This window comes from Penaeus monodon, chromosome 9, assembly GCF_015228065.2.
Source record: "Penaeus monodon isolate SGIC_2016 chromosome 9, NSTDA_Pmon_1, whole genome shotgun sequence".
In the NCBI taxonomy this organism is placed as follows: Eukaryota; Metazoa; Arthropoda; class Malacostraca; order Decapoda; family Penaeidae; genus Penaeus; species Penaeus monodon.
In genome coordinates, this window is record NC_051394.1 from 17,857,017 (window position 1) to 17,864,516 (window position 7,500).

General features: G+C 34.7%; 2 pseudogenes; one reads left to right on the forward strand and one right to left on the reverse strand.

Annotated features, from left to right (window-relative positions):
• The window catches only part of LOC119576639, a 60,038-nt pseudogene that overhangs the window by 13,897 nt on the left and 38,641 nt on the right, over positions 1 to 7,500 (reverse strand).
• Positions 3,099 to 6,723, forward strand: LOC119576997 (annotated as a pseudogene).

Sequence of the window (7,500 nt, forward strand, 5' to 3'; positions counted from 1 at the left end):
CCTGGAAAATGCATGAAATTTATTTTCAATTTCACACACATCAAATCCTTTTGGCCACTTATAAATTTTTGACCCTAGAAAACACAGGATGTAATAACTCTTGAACAGATTCAAAGAATGATGACTCTGAGAATTTCGTAGGTAATAGTGTTCCCAGATACCTCAACCCTAGGAGAGAGATTTTTTTGGGTCTAAAATAAAGCCCACCCACTAAGGCACTGCACTGCACAGGGTTTTCAAAATATATGCAAATGTTCCTTGGTGACCTGATCCAAAAACGCCCAAATTTCTTCTTCTTTCTAAAGACCTCAAAGCCTGTTTGTTGGTTTTCCCCTCTTCAAAAAAAAAAAAAAGTTTAGAGCAACATTTAAAAATATTTCCCGAAAAAAGTTTGCAAATGTGCCTACAAATCCATAAAATTAAATTTTGTGTGTGTGTGAGTACATATAATATATATAATATATATAATATATAATAATTATATATATATATATAATATAATATATATAAAATTATATATATTTTTAATATTAATATATATATATTTATATATTATTACTCATATTTTTTAATATTATATATTATATATAATATATATAATATATATATATATATATATATATATAATATGGGGTGTGTGGTGTGGGGGTGTATGTGTTGTGGATGTGTGTGTGTGTGTGTGTGTGTGTGGTGTGTGTGTGGTGTCATATATATAGGTTTTATGTGTTATTATATCATCTTCTATTATTATTATATATGTGGTGTGTGTGTGGTGCGTGGTGTGTGTTGTGTTTGTTGTGTGGGTGTATGTGTGTGTGTGTGTATTTTTATATATTTTATATAAAAATATATATATATTATATAATATATATATATATATTATTTTATTAATATTACATATTGTATATATAATATATATATTATATATTATATATATTATATATATTTTAAGTATATATATAATTATGTATAATGTATGTTATATGATATGTGTGTGAAATTTTATGTATATTTGTGGGGGTATTTATATATACTTTTTATATATATATATAATTATTTTTATTATATTATATATATATATAAATTATACATATATTTTTATATATGTATATAAAATTTTATAAATTATATATATATATATATATTATATATATATATTGCTAGAATATATATATATAAAAATATAATATATTATTTTATATATTATTTATATAAAAAAATATTGCATATATTCTTATAAGATAAAAAAAGATATAATATAGAGATTTTGTTGTGGTGTTGTGTGTGTGTTTTTGGGGTTGTGTGTGTCTTTTGTTATACATGATGTGGATTTGGTGTGTTTTGTGTGTGGGTTGTGTGGTTTGGTTTGGTTGGGGGCTGGGCCACTCTGCTGTCATTGTGTAATTAACCGGGGCAGAGAAACTGCATTCCGGTAATGAGTTTGGTCCGAGAACGTGGACCCCCCTCTTGACTTTTTCCCCCCATTTATTCGCCCCAAGGCAAGTCCCGGGTTTCCCTTATGAGAAAGAAAAAAAACAAGGGGATTAGGGGGAAAAAAAAACCCGGAATGGAGGGCCTAAAGGGAAAAGCCCGGTCCCGGGGAAAAAGTAGGTATATTAAGTAAATTTAAACAGGAATAGAGGGTCATAGGGGAAATAGTATCAAAAAGCCCTGTCGTGGCCCAGAATACTAGAATACGCACACACACACACACCCACACACACGCATATAAAATAAAATATATTTATAAAATTATATATATATATATTAAATATATATAAATATTGTGTGTGTTTTTTTGTGTGTGGTATTTATATATATTTTTATATATATATAAAATTATATATATATATATATATATATATATTATATTTGATATTTCATATTTTAAAATATATTATATATTATTATAATTATATTTTATATATTAATTATAAAATATATATTATTATATTAAACATATATGAGTATTATTTTATTATATATTATTTTTATATAAAAACATAATGTTGTATGTATGTAGTAATGTATATATATCTTATATCAACTTATAATTTAATATTAAAATTAATATATAATAATTAATATTATATGTATGTATTTAGTATTATTATAATGAAAAATTAAATATACATATAATATATATAATATTATTTATATAAATTTTTTTTAATTTATATAAAATTTGTGTATTGTATGTATGCGATCTGAAAAAAAAACACACCCCACTCTCTCACTCACTACTCCCCCCCCCCCCCCCTCTCTTCCCTAAAACGCGCGCGTTTGTGTTGGTGCGGACGGGTAGATAGATAGACAAAAAGAAGAAAACAAAAACTCAAAAAGGTGATAAAAGGGGGGGATAGAAAGCAGGAGTTAAAGAAGATTGTGATATGTCCCCTATTTCCGATGAAAGAAAAAGTGCATCTAACTTCACCTTGCTACACTGTATATGTAATCCCCTTGAAGCTGATTTACCCTCGAAATTTCGTCGAGACATGACGGCATTGGCTCAAAAACAAGTGTCGCCATGGTTCACACGAATAAAAGGGCTTTTAATGAAACTTTTGAGGGTCATTCGACTATTGATGCCCAGTCCCTAAATCATAATCGTTATGTAAGGTTTTATTGAAATATTTGTTTTTTCGTAAAGTCCCTGATCTATTTTTTTCAAATCTATATTTGTTGCATATATTATTTTAAAATTCTTTAAAAAGCCTTAGTGGCAAATAAAATAATATAATGCTTATACCCCACGGTCTTTTTTTTTTTAAATTTTCCCCCTCTAGACGCTTGACGTAGCCCAATCAGAAAAAAACGGAAGGCTTCTCTTCTCCTCGTGACGTCAGAGAAAGAGAACCAATAGAATTGAGGGGAGGCTCGTCAGCTGCTGATGTTTCTAGATTTTAAAAAAGCTGGCAGGCGAGGAGGACGGAGGCAGGCGCCGGGCCCGGGGTTATTCTTGGTAGGCCAAATACGTCAAAGAGTTTTTAAAAAAATTTTTCTGCGAGGGGAGGCGAAACGGAGGGGGAACGGATGCAGTGGGTGACAGCGCTACCCACTCACTAAAAGGGAAATGCGGAGCTTGAAACTCTCATTGAGCATGTAATGAGCTCAAAGGGTATTCAGGCTCTCTCTCCTCTCCTCTCTCTCTCCTCATCCTTTCTCCCCCTCCTCTCTCTCCCTTTCCTCCTCCTTCCTGTCTTTCCCTCCTCTCTCTCTCGCTCTCTTCCTTTTCTCTCTCTCCCCCTTCTCTCTCCCCCCTTCTCCTCTTTTTTCTTCCCCTCTTCCCTCTCCCCCCCCCTTTCTCTCCCTCCCCCTCCCCTCTTCCCCTTCCCCTCCCCTCCTTCTCTCCCTTTCCTCTCCTCTCCCTCCCCTCTTCCCTCCCTCTCTTTCCCCCTCTTCTCTCTCCTCGCCTCTTTCCTCTCTCTTTTCCCCTCTTCCTCCCTTCTCCCCCTCCTCTCTCTCAATCTCTCTCTTTTCTCTCTCTCCTCTCCTCTCTCCTCCTCCCCCCATCCCTTCTCCTCCCCCTCCCTCCCTTTCTCCCCTTTTCCCTCCCCCCTTCCCCCCCTTCCCCCTCCCTCCCCTCTCGCTTCCCCCTCCCTCTCCCCCTCCCTCTCCCCTTCCCTTTTCCTCTCCCTCTCCTCGTCCCTCCTCCTCTCCCTCTCCCTCTTTTCTCCTTTTCTCTCTCTCCTCATCCTCTTCTCTCCCTCCTCTCTCCCTCTCTTTTTCTCTTCTCTCCCCCCCTCCTCTTTTCACTCTCTCTCTCTTTCACTCTCTCTCTCTTTCACTTTCTCTCTCTTTCACTCTCTCTCTCTCTTTTTCCCTCTCTCTCTCTCTTTCACCTCTCACTCACTTCTTTCACCCCCCTCTCTGTCTCTCATTCTCTCTCTCTCTCTCCTCTCTCTCTCTCTCCTCTCTCTCTCTCTCTCCCCTCTCCTCTCTTCCTCTCTTTCTCTTTCTCTCTCTCTCTCTCTTCCCCTTCCCCTTCCCCTTCCCCTTCCCCCTCCCCCCCCCCCCCCCAATACCCTTCCTCTCTGTTTTTTTTCCCTCCTTCCCTATTCTGTACCAGCATAAACTGTTATTAAAGTGTATCCCAGACTCATTGACTTTCGTCATGGTGTCTAAAATTGTATTTAAATCTGAATTTATGTGCTGTTTTTTGGGAAAAAGTAGATTTTAAAATTTACATGTATGATTTGATGTGAGACAGAATGAAAAGTTGTATAGTAAAATATGTTTATTAACAAACTTTTGTATGGGGTCTTTCCTTTTAAGACCTCCCTTGACAACCTTTGTTAATAGATAGGAAGAGTTACTAGTATTTTTTTGGTCTTGGAATCCAAGTAAAAAATCCCCCAAAACAGAGGTATATAGCAGTAATTTATCAATTTTTACTTCATCTAGAAAATGTAAAGAATTATCATTCCTTTAAATTTTTTTTTAGGGTGTTTGACATCAATAGTGACAGCCATGATCACCGTTACTCACCACTACATTTTGCTGCTCTCTCTGGGAGTACGGCAACTGTACAGCATTTATTAACAGCCGGTGCCAAGACATATTATACCAACACTCTTGGCAGAACAGCAGCACAAATGGCAGCTTTTGTGGGCAATCATGCAGTTGTGGCGCTCATTAATAATTATGTCCCTCTGGAAGCTGCCCACTTTACACAAAACCAATGGGCCTTGAAAGGAAGCAAAGCTGTCCAGTGAAGTTGCCAACCCCCTTTATGATTTGATCATGCAGGTGTGTTTAGGAGGCTCTGTTGCTTTATTACTTTGTCAGTTTCCTTTTTTATATTTCCTTCCCTTTGTTGAATTTAATCAATGATGAAAATGATTACTCGATATATTTCCTGTTTCTTGATTTCATTCTAATTTTGACAAATTATTCAGGTAAACCTTCATCCTGTAAGGATTGCCATGTACCTTGAGAGGTCGGAAGTGATTCGCAAGCATATCAGCAGTGCTTATAAAGTTTTGGATTTGATGTGCGAGAAGGAGAGCAAGCGGGCAGAAGGAGTTAATGAAGTAAGACAATATTTGATGTTTGTTTCATTGTATGATGATTTTCAGAGGGCTTTATATGAGATATATGATAGGAAAAATATGTATTTTGCTTTGTGAATGGTGTGATAAACTTCTTATACAGTTATCACTTTTTTTTACTCCTGATCTATAAAAAATACTTGCATGAAACAATATTTATTATTTTATGACCAATTTGCTAAGACCGTGTAAAGAAACAACTGGTACAAACTAATTATGTAGAGAAGTCACATATGAATACAGATTTTGTTTTGGAGTCTTTTAGGAGAATCATGATTATATATAGCCTACCCTTTTGATTACCAGAAATAATTAGGAAGGTTTTATATCTGCAATATTTAGCTTACCCCAAAACAGACAGGCATGGCATGTATATACATGCTGAGCCCACTGTAAGTTTACTTTAGTAATTGTTTTTACACATAGATAGATGGCTCCATTTGTAGTAAGTCATCAATGTTAACAAATGTTAATAACATAATAGTAATTTAATGTCTAATGCAGAGCCATCTATGAGCAGAGACAGTTCATAAAAAATGCTAAAGTAAGCACAGTATTTTCCTGGCGACATTGGGGTTTAATGTAAAATTATATTTATACCTTATGAGTTTTTTATATTGAACAAGAAAATTTATATGTATTGTTTCATGTTTGAATTCTTTATCGAAGAAACCTTGAACCAGTTGCACAGTACTATTTCCCAAAACATGATTAAAAAAAGCTAGTTTTTTGGGTTTCACTTTTTGTTGCTGTTGTTGTGCATCCCCTCCTGAGGGCTTTATTGAATATTTCACATGAGGTTTTCATACACTTTGGAAGGTTGTATCTTTGTGTGAAGATGTGGCCCACAATTTTTTTAGATTTTTTCAGTGCCTTGTTAAATATATCAAAGCCTGTGGTCAAAACAAAAACCTGGCCATCAATTTTGTTTCATACACCCAGGGGGCAACAGATTGATATTCCATTTTTTAGTGATCAGAAGGACTGCACACAGTGTGTTAAGTGGTCATCTTTACTGGTGATTAAACCCGAGAGTGTTTTATAAAAAAAAATTCCAATAATTTCTTACAGGTCATATGCATCAAGTCCACTACCTAGCATATATATTAAGGACTCTAGAAAGAAATCAAGAAATTTGAAAGCTCAAAAGAAAGAAAACAGTGAGAAGGCCAATCTTGAAGCATCATCAAAAGTGGCTACGAGGCAGAGAGTATGATGCATTGGGAGCACATGGGGTATTATATAAGGGATGCATCATCTTCCATTGTGGAGATGCCCCTCTTCATCCAGTTGTTGAACATACAGGAAGTTAGGAGACTCATGGGCCTTGGGAGTGCTAATGGGTGCATCAATGGAAAGGGCTTCCGGGCGCAGCTTGCTCAACTGTGGTGAGGAGAAAAAGGTCCAAAAGTGTGCCAAGTGCAAGATGGTCCAGTACTGTATGGGGTTTGCCAGAAACTCCACTGGACCAACCACAAGAAGTTTTGCAGCAGGCTTTTAGAAGATTATGAAAGGCAACAGAAGTTTTTTTGGGGAGGAGAAGAAAAAAAGGGAAAAAAAAGAAGAAAAGAAGAAGTCAAGAGTCAAGTGAGTAGATAGTAAAAAGAGGGCCCAACTTCAGACCCTGATAACAAAGATTAACCAACAAACAGAAAATCTAGAGATTTCTTAAGTAAAGCAATTAACAGCTTAATATGTCATTAAATCTGTATTACAATTAGAGGAATACTAACCTCATCCTTAGTTCAGCAAACATTGCCAAAGATATAGAAGTTATATTATGTGATGGTGATGAAAACATTTCATAATTAATGCAGCATTCCAAAATCAATAGAAGGAAAATCTGAGTCTGAAAATTGTATGTATGATTTTTTTGGGTCATAAAATTCTCAACTTTACAATTATTTCCCATGGATGTCTTCATTCTTCTAAAAAAACATAAAGAAAAAAGCTGGTGGAAAGAACCATTTTAATATTTTGACAATATTAATTTGCAATGTTAATATCATTGGATAATTTTATTTTTTTGTTGTAGTGGTTTAATATATTAAAATAGTTGCGTCTACTATAATACCAGTGTTCTTTCTCATATTTTTTTAATCAAAGGAATTGCTTGACAAAAAACTATTTTTCCCCATGTTTTAAAGTTGAGGCAATTGATTAAAGAATGAAATTGTTTTTTACACATTTTAACCCCTGTCTTTTTACCTTATGTCTTTTGCATGTTGTAGTCTACCTGTATCATCGTCTAGGTTTTGAGTGTATGCTAAATTTCAAACTCAGAGAGAATCTTTCTACAAATATTTAAAATATAAATTGCCTTGGCTACATCAAGATACCACACATGCTTACTGGTACAGTAATATTTATGTATTTTATGATAATATGAAAGTACCTCAGTATGTTGCCATAAAGTTTACCAGTAAAATGTATCTACATAAAAAATGAG